The following is a 19,068-nucleotide window of genomic DNA, read 5'->3' on the forward strand; positions in this document are numbered from 1 at the left end:
TTTTAGTATTGAACTTTTCAGTATTGACATTGATGTAACACCTATCTCGTCTCGTGATGTCACGTTCTGAAACAATGTCTCCAATTACAATGAGTTGGAAGACTCAACATTAATATGAAGGTTGACATGCGTTATATTTATACTTAAAGCATATTTCAACCAGGTTCATTGGTATGTCCGTTTTCAGAATGACTTGATAGCGCTACATCTAGCTGCCCAAAATGGCCACACAAATGTTGTTAAAACTCTCACTGACGCCGGTTTGGACAAAGATATACGCGGTGGAAAGGTAATTATAACAATATTGCTCGAAAAAACATATCCCATTCTACCCACATGCATTTGGAATCATGTTATTAATGACGAGAATGATGTACTATGGTATTAGAGTGTGTACGATTTAATCATGTAAATTTGAAGAGTATTTTCTCCATTTTCAATTCCTCATGATATGAACGTTTTCTAGTGAAATTACCCCTATTGAAATCTGTTGCAGCTCAAGTCAACGGCACTGCACCTAGCAGCCAAGGAAGGCCACGTGGATGTCATCAAACACCTGATATCAATTGGATCTGACATAGAAGCAGTCGATACGGTGAGTATTTATTTGATTGCCAATTTGTATGAACAGTTGTTAGTCGATATTCAGGCGCAGCGGCCATATATTTTCATTTTCGTCTTGTGGTGGCCTTTGTTGTTAGAATTTACTAGAAGAAATCTGTCTGCATTCAGTGCGACCGTCTAGTCGTGAAAAAAAATATCCTGAATTTCCAAATTTGCTCGCAGCGATAAAAAAGTCGTCATGATGGAAATCACCACATCCAATAAAACTAGTTTATTATTTATTGACATTTGAGTTATGAATTTCTTCTTAACGGACTGGGAATGGGAAACTGAATTGGGAGTCATCACTCAAACTTTTGTTTGAACATAGACAGTAGTGTCTGTGGTTTCAATGACGTCTTGTGTTAAACAAATGATGAAGAGTCAAAAGACTTCTCATTAAACTGAAGTTTCAATTCTGAATATTTCCTTCACTAACCCATTTATTCAAAGTGTGTATTTTCATTGTTTTCCTCAGAACAAGTACACACCTTTGCACTGGGCTGCTCAGAAACGACATGGCCCTGCCGTCAAGGTGCTTGTCGACGCTGGGGCGAGGACTGATGCTGTCGATAGGGTAATAAGAAATCATTTCAATTTGATTAGATTAGTTTAAAAAGATGTTGTTAAACTAGAATGTTCAGCGCAAAATAATATTGAGAGAGATATATCATACTTTGCTGTGGGTATAAATTTATATATTGTTAGTTCTAAAGTTCAAAGTGGTATTTTCACCAACATTTGTCCCTCGTGTAATGTCACGTCTTCAAGTTTGTTAGTCTTTCCTCATGTAAAATCATTGTTTCCAACATTATGACGTAATATTTTCATACAAATTGAACTCTCCTGGATATGCTAAGCCTTTCAGTAGCACTTGCCATGCTATAGGTACGCGTTAACACTAATTCTACATACGTGTTCTACGTATACATTGCTGTGCTGTAGATATGTACACTTATTCTACGTAAGGGTGTTATGTACACGTGCATTTTCTGGGAGACTTGTTTTATTTACAAATTGTGTTCTACGTAACAATGTTGCAGTGGAATACCACACCTCTCAGCCGGGCTTTTCAGTACGGTCACAGTGATATAGCAAAACTGTTGATGGAATAGGATAAACCGACTGATAATGAACACAGGTAAATGTATTTTTCACAATATTGGGATTGTTCGTCTACACCAAAAATGGTTGACATAATCATTTACATTACTACATCGTATTATATGATATGCACGCATCAAATTCCGCACCATTCATAAAAAATGTAAAGAATGCGAAAATATACAGTTATGTTTTGAAAATTGAAAATTATGGCAATGTATTTCTGACGGTCCGCTGCCCTAAGAACTCCCTAAATGCTTTAATCGTTGTCAGTTTATATTAGCCGCTGTCCCTCCTTGTGGTGGAGGACTGTGGTTTCTCATTTGAAGGGACATGAACCGTTACTCTTGATAATATTTTCACATTTTCCCCAGAAACCAGCATATTTCTTCTTTTTGTTCCCCTAAATGTGCCGAGTATTATCCTTACTAACACAGCGCATAACAAATATATGATGATATTGTTGACAAATTACTCCAGTCAAGATTAAAATTAAGCAGTCAACAAGACTGGACATTGCACACATACAGATGTGTTAAACACAAATATTTTGACATGCTTTGGGGAATAGAATAAATTATATATCACCAACAAAAACAAATATAAAAAACGAACCAAACGATGTTTTCGAAGGCGCTTTAATTCAGTCAATAAGCTTATTAGTGAGTTTGTAGACTGTCTCCGAAATTCAAGAATTTGAAAGACAAAGAGCAGTTTCAAACAAAAAACCATGGCCAAAAGCCAAGTCATTTCGGTATAACATATTATTAAACTCATCCGCTGGAAGACAAAGTTTATGACTGAAAATAATTCTTTTTCGAATAAATCGATAAGAGCAAGATAAAGAATTAAAATTCCCAGAAATTATCTTCAATACCACACTCTTATGACTGAGAACTGGCGGCGCTCTGAGTGAGATCAGCACCTATAATGTTATTGGTTACTCAAATTGCTCCATGGGGGCTCTGTTTCCAGGTGAGACCTGAGAAGAGCCCCAAATTGCAGTCTGGGTAACAGACACTACAACGGAGAGAGCCAAGCATCGATGCTTGGATTTTGATCCAAGATAGGGGAGCATGGTGCCTCTGCAACAGTTGGTCTATATTTTAATACAACCCAGTAGATCATAAAGCTTCGTATACGCTTGACATTCTTACTTACCGACTCTAAAAGCTATCACCGAAACAGAAAACACATTTAAAATTGTCATTAAAGCGAATTCGTTTATTGATACACACAATGACGATCCATTTTTTTCAGGATAATCGAAATTCGTCACGTGAAGATGACATTTGACATGCACTATGGATTGGAAAGAACCGACTATCAACGTACGTCACTGCGTCCCGATGTGAAGCTCAGACGAGTGAAATTTCCATACTGCGAAATAAGGCCTTTGAAGACAGTGTCCGTGATGCCCTTTGATTAAACTACCGCTACGGTTCTCTTTTGGAGTTGCATTAGATTCAGGACGTTGATATTACGTCACATGGCGGATATCCGTTTACATTCACCACCACAGACTAGATATCTTTACTGTGTTGGCAGCAGACGACAAACGAACCTGGTGCCCCTATACATGTTAGGCCACCACCAGCCAATGGGGCGCTAAATGTTTATATTTCTGTAACCATAGTGATAAACCTCACATGTATAATGCATGGAACATTACGCAAATGTTGAAATTGATGCTATGAATCGAAATTTAAATCAATCGCTATCAGATTCTCAAAACTGACAGCATTTTGTGTAGCAAGTTTGAATACATAGAGCACATCTGCTCCATGGTTCAATTCTGTTTTGTGTTTTCATTTCGTCGGTATTTAATGGCGAACAGTATGTCTTACTTTCCCTACAAAAGTATTTTAACACGACTTTCTTTTTGATGACGCTCTTTTCCTTAGGAACACATGTTTTTGTCAAGACATTAGAAATGATTATTGGTATTTACTGAACAATTGATGAATAGATTTTCCAACATTTTCAGGTCAACCTATTGACTGATAGATTTAATATGTCGGCGAATCGGCTTTCATAGAAATTGTCATCATCGGAACAAAGGACAAAAGATCATCATCATGTATTGTAAATTGCTATCACACTAGCGTGTCATTCACACTGGAAGAGCGCACACAGTGGCTGTGGTAAAAACTGTTTTACCATTGCTGAACAAGGCCCGTCAACTGACGAAAGACAGAGCTTTTTGATAGCACGAAAAATCAACGTTAAAACTAATTACGGCGGGATTGGAGATCATTTTTGCAAGAGTAGTGTATTAGATTAAAATGCTGCATTTAGAACTACTTTGTTAAAAAATTTGTCTTGCGCTTCACAAAATCAGCGTTGTCACTTTTTCTCATCAGCATCGCTTCCACTGCAATAGCTAGTGTGTCGGTGTGCTTTATATTCTTCGCGTCAACAGTAGTCGGTCCCAGTCGCTGAATTTCTGCTCAACGACGATCATTCAGTGTTTTGATTCGGAATTCTCCTCGTTTCGTTCCAAATCTACTGAGAAAACAAGTTTGGACACCATACATAGACAGGTCGGTATCATGTGTCCCTCTATCTATATGGACAACTGTGATGTGATATAGAACTCGCCTAGCAGCTCGTGCTGTGTGTCTTCATTCTACCCAATTTAGTGTGCATCTACAGGCGGCCAGGGTTATTCCTTCATTGCAACTTTTGAATTTAGTTGTTGTATTTTACAATTCATTCACAGGCATACTAAATGATCATTATCAAGTTGTAAGTTCATAATGGAAATTCGTATAAATGTCAGGGAATGACACGCTTGTCATGTGAGTAAAGCAGTCGATCAGAAAATATTTGAAATATAACCATCACCGTGCACAGAAATATAAACGCAGAGTTTAAAATGACACATTAACATCTGATCTGTCTTGTTTGTTTTCTTTTTTGTTTCGCGACATTTTGTGAACTCTTTTGAGCATGGCCGGTTCACCTTTAAAATAAATTTGAATGTAAACTTTAGTACGCGAAAGTATTTTTTCTCCATGACTGTCTCGTTTTATATTATCTTGATATTTCATCGTTGTTTATATTTGAGTCGAGTGAGTATGGGAGAACGATGCAAAATAAGTAAATTTATTGCTAAATGATGAATGACATACATTTAAATACATCAATAATATGCAAAATAAATAAAAATTATGATATATTATACTAGGATTGGTGAAATGTATTTACTTCAGCCATCTCATCTATACAATGCAAGATGCTAGGTACATGAACATATCATATTGACTGGAAATAATTAGCGCCGCAATATTGTAATACAGAATTAATTCATACAATTACAATTTGCATCAATTAATACTTCTCCGCCTAACATCTTGCACTAAGAAATTCAAGAAGCTTACTTTTTCTTGACCAGGGTGGTGGTTTGCAAATACGAACGCGTAATCCAAGATTATCGGGGAGCACTTCAGTCGTGACTCCATTGCGTCATCTCGAAGGTACACTGGGCTGATCATGACTTGAAGACTCACAGGAGATTAGCTTGCCATTTGTTACAGAATTTACGCACCTGTTGAGTAAATTCACTCATTGGTCTGATACTCTGGGCACGTAAAGAAATAGACCAATCAGTGAACAGACGACCTTGCCAAACAGCTACAGGCAGCTAATTTCTTAATGTAGCCTTGGCTGATTTACTGGCCATTCGGCACAGAGACTACGAAGAGACTAGTATATTTAAACCTGGACAGTGAATGTGAGGTACCAGGCAATACTCAGTATTTTTCTTGTTTGTCCGTAAATTTTGTACCATCATGCGTTCACAGAAGAGAACTAGTCACTGCTGCCTGAGATATTTTCTCAGCGTAGTTTCGATCACAATCCTTCCATCACGTGATGGGAGCTCTGTGTTCAACTTATCACGTGTTATACCTCTTTGTCCCTCATTTTGCCCGATTCGGTTCGTATTTCATCACTTGGGATATTAAGGTCATTTCAATAGCTCTGCATTGTTACGTTGCCTTGACTACTAGACAAACACAGTGTTGTTGTTTCAGATCAGTAGTCAAAAGTAACAAAATTTTGACGTCCAGTGAAATAAAAATTGATCACCATGACATTTAGAATTAGCTTCATCATCATCTGCCCATTAATTTAATGAGTGAGTAACTTTGTCTGCTAATTTAATTACATCGGCAAAAGTTTGCAAACCTTAGATTCATATTCATTATGCCATCTTCATCGAATCGGTAACACGTGCATCAACAAAATAATACCGTACAGTAGAATGAACGCCGACGCTGAAGCGAATACCTATGAAGTGATGTCAACAGTTTCAAAAAGGTGATGATAAGTTTAAGTATCGCAGTTTAAGTATAAGTTTAAATATAAGTTTAAATATCTGCAGTTCCTGCAAAGGAAAGTTGAAAGTAATATATCAAACGACACTATAATTTTTGCATATAAGTAGACAGAAAACGCCCCTTGTCATCACAGAGTTCAAAGGTAATCACAAACGTAATCGAATTAAACATGTCAGTTATGATGTGACGGTTCATAATGAAATGGATCTAATTATTTTCCGAAAGTCGAACAATCCCTTCATGCAGGTACAACATGAAACACAGAAACAGAAAGACAGATAAAACGCATCATTGAATTTTTCTGCTGTATCTCTGTATCACTGAATATACGTCGGGGCATTTACTCCTGTGGTATGAACCTACGTAGTGTTAGTTGTACAACTGCTAAGACAAATGGAAGTGACAATGCTGTCAAAATTTCTTTATAACTTTATCTCAATAAGACAATTCCTCATTTAATAGTCATCTTACAAGTATAAATCGTCTAGGTTTCTGCCAAAAGATACCGGATACGTGATTATGATTTTCTTTGTATTCTGCCTTTTTGACTCATAGTCTACAAGGCAACAACGACCATGCGCATTACAGATGACAACAATGGAATTTAACAAATTTTGTAAGTGATTTTCTTCAACGTTGGATGAAATGCTTTCACACACGTCAAAATCGTAGAAGCACGAATTGCAAGGAAATGCTTTCCTTTTCCAATTTCGCCTTAAAACTCTACCGTTCACGGATGGCAAACCACTTACAATACAATTAAGAAACATTATTAAGTAATGTTGTGTTCAGAGGCTTACATTATGATGGTTAATCTGGCCCAGTGACCATATCAACTGAGAGAAACACATTTGCTTGGTTCATGAAGAAATTACTAGAGGATACACACAGAAGGGCCATCCTTTACCTCTGATGAGAGGTAAGACTAAGACAACGTTGACGTACCCGGCTTAAAGAGAAACGTGTCGAATCAAAGAAATAAATGAGACCAATTAGATAATTAGCCGCAAATGTAGCCCATTGGCAAATCTTTCACATTTGCCCTGCCCACACGTAAGTTATTCATTTATTCATTAAATTAAATCGCGAGCATTATATTGGATAAAATTTTAATATCCTTGTCATTTGCTGATCGGACTTTATGTACAGCTGCAAATATGACTCCTACTGGTATATTAACAAAGGTGTTCATAATGACTATGTGTATGTATGAATGTACGCACTCTCTCAATCAGGGTAAGTTGTATCATATTTCTCAAGCACGTTTTCCTTGTATTTCATTAAATTAAATTAATAATAATAATAATAACACTTTATTACCATATGTATAAAAACGAAAATACAATGGAATTCTGAGTGGATCTGCAGAGCTCAGGCTAGAAATAAAACAACAAATAACATAATATCACACAGACAAGTTAAAAAAGACACCAAAAGTAACACAAAAAGCTGACGCAGAGTTCACGTAGATGAACACCAAGACGTACAAAATCACGAGAGCTCGCAGAACCATGTCGCCATGTGCCGGCGCCATAATGATATTTAAACGGTGTTATGTTTATCTTTAAAATGTGTTACTTTATTACAACATAAAATAGTGAATGTTGATTAGTTTTTCCGTCTCTCTCATCGGACTCCGATCTTTGAACTAGAGGAGGAAAGGTTTCGAGTAAGTTGTGATTTTGCACTTGATCAGAATTGCAGTAAAATGTTACACACAGTTAGGCCTAAGCTGCCGGGGCAATTATCCGACGACTCCATGGAAGCATTTTTTCTATTGAGATACAGTGAGAAGTTAGTCCTATTTAGGCGACAAAACTATGGGTAACTTTATCAAGTTAAATTTGAACTGTTTTGAACAATTTCACATATTGCATTTTTCTGCTCACATGTCGATAGTATTCAATTTTCTGGAACGTACAAAATTTGTTCAGTGAGTGTATGAATTCCTTCCAGTCAATTTTCATACGACCGTATGATACTTTACAGAAGTTTCTTTCATCAAAACTGTTTATAAAATATGAAGTTCCCTGTACCTTTATCAAAAGCGATCTGCACGAAAAAGAAACACTTAACCAACGATGACCAGTTTAAATTTGAAAACAACGGAAAAGCCTGAGTGCGCGACATTTTCACCGGTCAACATCAGTCCGAATTTTAAGAAAAAAAATCAAAGTAGAGGGCGTAATTATTTTTTCAGGTAAAAAAATTAGTAATATGCCAGCGACAACGGGAGAAACCAATAAACCTGACAACATTCTAAATGCGACTATGATTCAGAAAATAAATGTTCTCAGTCGTCACTTTCTTTTCAAAGTCAAGAGAAGAGTATAACATTTCAGTAATGATTTTTATTTTCACAGGTTATTCTACTCTAGACTTCCTATTTAAATTATTGAATTGTGCAAATACTGAAACTACTTCATTTAAACTCGAAAAACTTACGCGACTTCATTGTTATAATTGCATTTGAATTCTTATACGATTATAATTACTGAACAGGCATTCGACGTTCATATACCATGCATATATACTTTGATAATTTTCATTCCAGATAATAATGTCCTTGAATTAAAAAGCACAAAGACCAACATCAGTGTTTCTGTACATTTTCCTGATATGTCTGCTTTAACTGCCTGCATTTGGGTGAAGAGTGGAGAGACGAGAAGCGCAGGGGCGCTGGTATCCTATGCAGTCGCTGAATCCCATAATCAGTTCCTGATGTTCTATGAAAATGACATTTTCAAAACTTTTATCAAGGGTTCGGATTATTCATATGGTGCATATACATTACATGATGGTTCATGGCATCATGTTTGTACAACATGGTCATCAAATTATGGAAGACTGGTATTTTATCATAATGGATCTATCGCAAAGGAAACAAATTCTGTTAAGGCTGGGGAGATGGTACGAGGTGGAGGAGTCCTAGTTCTTGGACAAGATCAGGACAGCGTAGGAGGAGGCTTCCAGGAACACCAAGCTTTCATTGGTAATTTGACAGACTTCAACATGTGGTCAACAGCACTGAATGCCAGTCAGATTGCTAGAGTCACATCAGATTGTTCCATCGGTGGAGATGTGTTCACTTGGAATGTTGCTTATCTTCAGATAGAGGGTGACGTCTCCCAGACAAACACCAGTGGCTGTGGTAAGTAGCTTATTTCTTGCTCTGGTTCGTATGATAATGCCGTCATCATAAGACATTGAATGTTAACACAATCTCTTGTCTACCCTCTTATCTTCGAGAAAAGGACTATAAACATGAATGGTGATACTAATGCACTACTCAATTTTACGTATTAAACGCCCTATGATCGAAAACTATAGTATAGTTTTCTGTTTTTAGTTTGTGTGTGTGAACAATGTATTTCCTAGTACAATTTTTCTATATTTTACGTCTATGGGCCAAAAGCCTGATTTAAATGAATAAAATAAATAAATAAAGCATTGCTAGTTTGATTAGTTTTGCTAAAACGTGACGTCCTCACACAACAGACATGATTACCAGTTTACAATCCATTCACGTGGAAATGACAGCAAATTATTTTAGCCTTTAATCGCCCGCAAACAACTGAAACACAAAATATTATCACAGCGTTTATTTCACTATCTTCTCAGGATTTGTTTTGAGTCCATTTATTAAATAAACAACGAACTGTTTTGTTGAGATTTTTGCAATATGTTGTGGTATAGCTCACCTGTTTTTACTATTTCGGCTGTTGTTTGATAAAGTAGAACATTTAAATCCTTTCCTGCCCTCCTGATCGACAGATTATAGATATGGCTTTCTTTTTTTGTGCAAGTTGAAATGAGAGATAAAGTATAGGGGACAAAGTCGGCCATTTTTCATGAATTTTGTTTGATACAAGATACTACTTATATTGTTTGACATGTTGAAAGATACTGAATGAACTGGTAACCATGCATATATTCGACCCCGGTTTTAGACACGATAAGCGAAACCATCATTCATTTTCGTGATGTTTTCATTGAATTTGTGTCTAAAACTAGCGCAGTGTATCGTGTTTCTCTTGGATAAAGGGTAATTACGCATTGCTTCAACGTATTTATCTTCGTTCGAGTAAGAACAAACTAATGATCGATTGTCTTGTCGAATTGAAGATGAGTGCTAGCACTGTCATTATAAAGTGGAGAGAATTTTAAATACGTACACCGATCAAATGCATGAGCCAAGAATTTCGTCAACTTAAAAATGTAGTTCACTGACACAGTGTTCGGTTTGAATCTCTGAATGTTGTGATGATATCCATACGCCAAGGGAAGTTGTCAATCTTTTAATGTGTCTACGTGAGCGGGCCAGGTGAAACTCGTGCACGGCAAGACAGTCGATCAGTCAATGTCTGTATCAAGTCGACTTTTGAATAATGTCGAAGCTAGATGTAAATATAGAAGTTCGCCCAGGCTAATTAAAAAAAACCAATAAAACAAAATAATTGAATGTTTATGACACAGACTTTGTCGTATTTGTTCCAGTCGACCACAAAGTTGCAGCCAAGTTGCAATACGTGCGAAACCCAATGTTTACTGTATTCACATTTAGGCAAAATGTGACCGGTGGTATGTTATTTGGAAAGAAAGAAATAATGCGAGATTGCTTTCCTTTTTTAAATATATAGTCTCTCAATCCTATATTGTTTCAGCTGCATTATCATTGTCGTCATCTAAAACCATGTTAATCGCATGACCGTGACGAGTTAGCCGGCTGAGCTTACGGTCCAGACATGTTCTTGCAGGGGTTACACGATTAGGCTGTCGGGTCAAGGCAGTCTATCTTCCATACGAGTAACTCAAACGATAATACAAAAAACAGAATCCGAACTAATTTCGGAATTCCAAAGTCCGAAAAATAACACCACTCTTCCTTGTATGCATTAAGTGTATGTTTGTAGGAGGTTTACAAATATGACACTATATTTAAATTTGTAACCCCAGAATTGGGCCACGTCGTTCCAAAAGCATGTGATCAGCGTAAAATTCAGCTGAACTTTCTGGGGATCACATTAATCTGTCAAAAATGAGCAGATTTTTTTCAGCTGTTTTTCCACGGCTGAAAAATTCTGGCGAATATATCTTTGTTAACAGAACAATCGGCTTGGTTTTTAGATATCATGTGAAAAATCAGCTGCATATCTTGTTTTTAGACAAAAATTTAGCTGATTTTTAGAAATTATTAGAACATTCCATTCAGCTGAAAATGTCAGCTGATTTGCAAAAATTCAGCTGATTTTTTACTGAATTACTGTGCTTTTCTAAAAATTCAGTTTAACTTTATACTGAACAATGTGTTCCTCCAAAAAATCAGTTGAATTTCTTACTGAGTATGAATTTTAAAATGGCATTTTTGGGTTGTTAAATATCTTAACTGGAAAGTTATGGTACAATTATATTCAGTATATTATATTTACATTAATGTCTGGTGAGAAAATTTGACATTAAAAGAAAATTCCGAAATGTGTTCGAAGATTCCGAAATTAGTTCGGAACGCGTTAAAGGCAATTTAGTTAGCAAGTTGAATACCCTTGATGAGATTTTTATTATGACCGATCATGCTGTACTTATGAACGTGCAAGAAATAGCCACGACTGTGTTGTTGCTTTAGAAAGAGCTTTACGGGGTCCTATAGCCACTAAAACGTTTCCACTCAAGAACATTGGTAGCAAAGACCCTTATGGTATGAACATAGGCGGCCCAGACGTTATTAATATTATTGAGTTTTCACACTGTTTTCTCTATAAGTTCCTCTCCTATTCTTCATGCTCTGACTGATCGGAGTAAACAAAATAAATGATTATATAACATAACCTAGCCTCTTGACTCTTTATTTATTTTACACCCCATTACAAGGACGCTTATCTCTTCATATAGACATCTTTTAATTAATGAGTCACACAACTAACTATATAGGTGGGTTTACACGTGTATTTTTTTAAACCTGAGGGAATCTGATTAGTTTCTCTGTAAATATTCCTTATCAGCGATCTAAGCGATCTCACGTTTACACGTCATGCACAAGGTATAAATTTAGTTCGGGTCAAGCGACCTCAGCGATATCTGGGCTAGAGAACAATCGCGTGCTTGCAATGGCGCACCCACACATCGTGCAGCTGCTGTCTACGCTCTTTTTGTGTTCTGTCAACCAATCGAGACGCCTTCGACGAAGAAATTTACTAGGAGAGAATATTGATGGCCTCGCCCCGTCTGATGTCGGTATCTATTTCATGTTAAGATCAGACTAGTACTCTTATACGGAAAAATGAGACAATCAAAGTTCCGGCCAATGTAACACTAGTAACAGGGGATGTAATTCCATGTACACGAATACACCACGTAATGAGGCAATTGAATCAGTCGACAGAGCATTAAATCAGGAAAGATCATCAAACAATTACATAATCAAGCAACCACCAACGAAGTACATGATAGCTCCGCTAGAAATAATCTTAAAAAATAAGACATTTGAATTAAACGATGAATTATACCGGCAAATATGGGAATGCTCGATAGCATCTCCTCGATGGGATCGCCTTCTTCGCCAGAAATTGCAGATATTACATTTCACGAGACAGAAATGAGAATAACACAGAAACACAAACAACAAATACCGACCTGGCTGAGGTTCAGGGACGATGTTTTTCTGATTTTATCAGAACACAACACGAACTCAATGAATTAATATGAAACATCAACAAAATGCATCCTACTTTCAAATTTTCGTTCGAAAGCTCCTCTCAAGAAATCACATATTTAGACCTGACTATCTACAAAGGTCGTTGATACAACAAAGAGATATTCTCGACATCAAGACACACACAAAGCCAACAGATACGTTCCAATTCTTACAAAGAAACTCATGCCATCCTGCAACAACATTCAATGGTCTGATCAAAGGTGAAACATTACCATACATCAGAACACGTAACAACGAAACCGATTTTACACAGAAAGTCACACAATTTAGTGAAAAAAAATTTTGTGAAAAATTACAAGACCGACAATATAAAAAAATGAAATAGAACGCATTATCAGAGAGACAGATCATAAAAACAGGAAAAGACTGCTTGAACAACAAAAAGAAAGAAATAACGCCACCAACAATACAGTAGTCTTCATAACAACGTATAGTCCCTACATCGAAACAACAAAAATCAAGCAAGCCCTGACAGAAAACCGGAGTGAACGTGAAAAAGACGAAACACTAAAAAAACTGTTCCAAAACCAACCAATAATCGCATATAGAAGGAACAGAAATATAGGCGACACACTTATAAGCGCCAGACTTCACAAAAACTACAATAGCTCAAACTCAGGTTCACACGAACCTACACAAACACAACGAGATCAAACAGAAGACATTCTAGCTTACCTACTTGAACAACAAACGTAAGTGGAACAACATATTACCAAATAAAAACAATCAACCATTCAACACGTCTCACCAATCAAAAACGAATTTTAAGTGACTGATGAAGAAAACTATGCATGTTTTCGAAGCTTAGCGCCAAAGGATCGCAGTGTCACAGTAGTCTCTCCGCTCCAGTGCGGATTAACACAAGACACGTAGATTACGGGTACGTCTCGCCATGGCTAAGCAACACTTTACATGAAACAGCCAAACATGATTTACACTTATATTATACACAATATCATACACAAAGCGCAAACAACCCAAATATGAACGATGTGTGGAGTTGCTTTCCCTTTACTACCAGTTGCTTTCCCTTTACTACCTACAACTCATCGTAAAATGGCATAGTTTTTCTAGCTCTGCCATCACGACGGTTGTTGTCGGACACGGACTTGAACTGAGCTCGCAACCGTTTGATTTTGTTGTGGCATTGTTCGGCTGTCCTCTCGAGTCCCTTCTCCCTGACTTCATACACTTGCCGATCCCTCGACGTGCCGTCTTTCATACGGATGACGTTTTCGTCTCTCCAGATTGAAATTAGTAGCCTGATCTCTTCCTGTGACCAATTGTTGCCGCGATCGCGAGAGCTTCTTACTTGAACCATGGAGGTACTTTCTACCTCCATGCTTGAACACCGTCCATTGCGGTAATGACCGCAAGCCCGAAGGCAGGATATAGTTCGGCGTTCAGTTTGGTGTTCTGGTCACACATGTAAATACTTAGTAGGCCATTGTTTAGTACGGAGCACCGAGCCTGGACCAGCCCTCCGACACCGAATTAATTTAGTTCTTCGTTAGTTCGGTGTTGTCTGTTCACAGGTTCAACTGACACAGGTTTAAAGTTATTCCGATGTCAACTCCGGACTAACTCACACGTGTAAACCCCCCCCTATGCTAACCCGTGGACTTATCAGGGATTTTATGGGTTTGTCAACATTGCGAAAGATAGGAAAAGTTCCTTTTCATTTACATCTCTATCTTTCGCCATGTTGACCAACCCATAAAATCCCTGATAAGTCCACGGATTAGCATAATTAGTTGTGTTGACTTATTAATTACAAGATGTGTATATGAGAGATAAACGTCCTTGTAATGGAGGGTAAAATAAATAAAGAGTCAAGAGGCTAGGTAAGGTTATATAGTCATTTATTTTATTCACTCCGATCAGTCAAAGCATGAAGAAAAGGAGAGGAGACTATAGAGAAATCAGTGAGAAAAACTCAATAATATTAACAACCTCAACCAAATTTTGAATTCACAAAGACGAATTAAGAAAACTTTCTTGCATACTAGGGTACTATTCAATCGACAAAGAGTGCCAAAGAATCTTAATTTGCATAGATCTAAATATGCTTCAATGGAATATAAACCAAGCGTGCTTAGAGCAATGTCTGACGAAGTTCTCGTGGGCAAACCTTGTATCAACTTTGCTGCATAACGTTGACATCTTTCAAGCATTAGAAGTTCTGTGTCGGAGATGGTCCAAAGTTCACATGTATGAAAAACTGCCGGAATACACATCCTTTTCCAAACATCTGCGCTGATAATAGGAATGAGACCGTTTGGGCCGATACCGAGCTACGAAGAGATTTGATGATTGCTCTAGCTTTTTTACAGGCAGTAACAGTTCTCTCCATTGAAGATAAAGAGCTGGTCAATTTCATGCCAACGATTGTAATGGAGTCCGTTTCGGTGACTGCTGTATTGTTCAGGAGTAAGGTTGAATGGGTTTGCCTAGATTTGCGCTCAACGTTCGATTCTCCAAAAACAATTAAGCTGCATTTGCTTGTGGAAAGTTTTAGTCTCCATAGTGAGCAGAATTCACTGACACAATCTACATGTTTTTGACAGCTAGACAGGGTAGGTGCAAGAATTGATATGTCATCTGCTAGTGCGGGTGCACCAGCAAACGATGATCCAACAAAGCAGCCAATTTCATTAGATTCTAGTTCGTTAAATAAATCGTTAATATAAACAAGGAAGAGCACTGTAGAAAGTACACTTCCCTGTCTGATTCCCTGAAATATAGCAAAATCTTTCGAAGTATATCTGCCAATGGCGATTCGGCAATTTTGGCCGTGGAACATTGTGCGTAGGAACCTCCAAAGTTTTGAATTTATGCCCAGTCTATAAAGTTTCGTAAAAAGTCCATTCCACCAAATTGTGTCAAAGGCTTTGTGTATATCTAAGCTGCACATGAAGACTTTATTACGACGTTCAATGTGATAGTTGATAGTCTCTTGGATGCCGAAAGCCGTTGTGACGTTGCTTTGCCCTGGTTGAAATCCCGCTTGGAGTGGGTGAGGGATGTGAAAACTGGATAGCCATGGCTGTAGGCGTTGAAAAATACACAGTTCGAAGAGTTTTTGTAGAGATGGCAGTAAAGAAATACCTCAGATTGTTAACATTTAATTTGTCTTTGTTGCCACCTTTAAATACTGGTACTAGGTATGCTGATTTAAAGGCATATGGAGAATACTCTACATCAACCATTGCATTAAATAAATGCGTAAGACAATTGATGAGAACTGGCCCACCAAATATAATATGCTCATAAGTGATTGAATCTGGACCACCAGCTTTTTTGCGTTTTAATTTCCTTACGGCACACGAGATTTCTTCGTCAGTGAAAGGAGTAGACACAATCTGTTCCCGATTCAAATAACTCTCGGTAACTAGTAAGTTAATGTTGAGTGAGAAAAACTCAATAATATTAACAACCTCTGGGCCGCCTGTGGTGTGACGCCTGCGCATGTGATAAAACCACGAAAATGTTGCTTCGTCGATAAGATGTTTTAAGAAAATATTATCGTGCGAGTGAACAACAATCGGTCACATTCATGTTACACTTTATACTTCTTCAAGGTTGTCTTCAAGTTAATGTTGAGTGAGAAAAACTCAATAATATTAACAACCTCTGGGCCGCCTGTGGTGTGACGCCTGCGCATGTGATAAAACCACGAAAATGTTGCTTCGTCGATAAGATGTTTTAAGAAAATATTATCGTGCGAGTGAACAACAATCGGTCGCATTCATGTTACACTTTATACTTCTTCAAGGTTGTCTTCAGTAAATGCTGACCGTTTTAACGTGGGCGAGCTTCCATCTTTTGGAAGAGATACAAACCCTATAGCATCTTTTGCAACGAAGAAGACATCATAGCACACTTTTCAACAATTAGATATTATTCCCTAATATTTTTCTTCGTTCTGCGAAGGAAAATACGAGTGACGTAATGACAGTGTCACCACGAGTCGAAGACGAGTGGTGACACGGTCATTACGTCACGAGTATTTTCCGAGCTGAATGAAGAAAAATATTAGGGAATAATATACTTATCACATGCGCAAGCCAATAATTCGTTATTTTTTGCGAAATAAAATAAGTTTTCCATGACGATTCCGCGTTTAAACTTTTGAACTACTTTAGGAATAAATATCAGTTCGCCGTGCACAAATTGTCAATCATTTCCAGTCCGAAGGTCCGTCGTGTGCATTTGCGCTCACGTTCGTTCATGTGTGGATCAAATGACAGCTCTCAGTCTACATGTAGGCTACCTTCCGCAAAGTTATACTCTATTTCAAAGATAACATAGTCCTAGAAATTTATCACAGACGAAGATACGCTATTTTTCGGGAACAAATATGGACTGAATCTCGACAGCGCGAACACTGTAAACGTCGCGCCTGACCCTGTTTGCAATGCGTACGGAACCCACGGTATACACGACCAGCTTCGAGTTCGTTATTTCCGCAAATTATTCACGTAATTCCTTCGGAATATACAGGCGGTACCCTCTTGTGTTTACATTGTTCGGATTAGTAATGTCATAGTCTGTGAAAATATCGATTTCATTACATGACTTTTGATCGTGGGAGAAACATCCGCCACCAAGTTGTTTGTTTACATATTTACGAGCACACTGAAGATCGACAAAAAAAAGGTCCGACGCACCAAAATTGATGACATAGACGCGGGTTGTCATGACGTAGAACGACCAGAGAATAAATCCCGTATTTTTTGTTTGGAGACGACAAACTTGGCTTGTGCATGTGATAAACGCATGTTATCTCAGCAATTAGTTTAGTTTATCACAGTTCGTTCTTTGGTATCCTGTGTATCTATCTAATATCACAACAATACAAAATTATACCTATTATAGTGAATATAGATCATAACTACAGGTTATTTCTGCACAGTACATTACATTACATTACATTACATTACAGTACAGCCATTATAGTACAGTACAGTACGGTACAGTACAGTACATTACACTACATTACAGTACAGCCATCACAGTACAGTTCAGTACGGTACAGTACAGTACAGTACAGTACAGCACAGTACAGTACAGTACAGTACAGTACAATACAATACAGTACAGTGCAGTACAGTGCAGTGCAGTACAGCGCAGCGCAGCGCGGTACAGCACAGCACAGCACAGCACAGTACAGTACAGTACAGTACAGTACAGTACAGTACAGTACAGTACAGCACAGCACAGCACAGCACAGCACAGCACAGCACAGCACAGTACAGTACAGTACAGTACACCAAGTACAGTACAGTACAGTACAGTACAGTACAGTACAGTACAGTACAGTACAGTACAGTACAGTACAATACAGTACAGTGCAGTACAGCGCAGCGCAGCGCAGCACAGCGCAGCACAGCACAGCACAGCACAGTACAGTACAGTACAGTACAGTACAGTACATTACAGTACAGTACATTACAGTACAGTACAGTACAGTCCAGTGCAGTGCAGCGCAGCACAGCACAGCACAGCACAGCACAGCACAGCGCAGTGCAGTGCAGTGCAGTGAAGTGCAGTGCAGTGCAGCGCAGCACAGCACAGCACAGTACAGTACAGCACAATACAGTACAGTACAGTACAGTACAGTACAGTACAGTACAGTACAGTACAGTACAGTACAGTACAGTACAGTACAGTACAGTACAGTATCAGTATCAGTACAGTATCAGTACAGTACAGTACAGTACACCAAGTACAGTACAGTACAGTATCAGTATCAGTACAGTACAGTACAGTACAGTACAGTACAGTACAGTACAGTACAGTGCAGTGCAGTGCAGTGCAGTGCAGTACAGTACAGTACAGTACAGTACAGTACAGTACAGTACAGTACAGTAGAGTAGAGTACAGTATCAGTACATTACAGTTCAGTACAGTACAGTACAGTACAGTACGAATATATCGTGTTCCTTTTTATGCCGAATCTTCACAACGGTTTCTACGTATGTGCAATCTTTCAGACGCAGTGCTCTTATTCGCGCCATTGATTTCCTAATCACTTTTCTTTGTTATATATACGTGTCAGCCTTGCCAATCTTCTAAACTTGGAAGATTCAGTGTCCGTGAAAGAAACATCACTAAATTTGATATAACGATCCGATTCCACACATTTTCATCGTGCATGACCTTCACCTGATTACTGTAATGAACTTTGTAGTGTACTCTCTTCATGGCAGATTTTTTTTATTTACAGGTAAAAGACAAATGTTCACATTTTTAAAGAATGTATCCGCTACATCATATGCACAGTTCATTGGTTCGATTCCCGAC

At 37.9% G+C, this 19,068-nt stretch overlaps 1 long non-coding RNA gene across 1 annotated transcript; it reads left to right on the forward strand.

Moving 5' to 3' along the window:
* The first annotated feature begins 95 nt into the window (after window positions 1–95).
* LOC139143226 (uncharacterized) lies at window positions 96–4,889 on the forward strand. Its single transcript, XR_011554558.1, has 5 exons — window positions 96–289; window positions 497–595; window positions 1,082–1,180; window positions 1,647–1,744; window positions 2,968–4,889. It is a non-coding gene; the product is annotated as an uncharacterized lncRNA (long non-coding RNA).
* Window positions 4,890–19,068: the final 14,179 nt, after the last annotated feature.

Source organism: Ptychodera flava, chromosome 11, assembly GCF_041260155.1.
Source record: "Ptychodera flava strain L36383 chromosome 11, AS_Pfla_20210202, whole genome shotgun sequence".
Taxonomy (NCBI): Eukaryota; Metazoa; Hemichordata; class Enteropneusta; family Ptychoderidae; genus Ptychodera; species Ptychodera flava.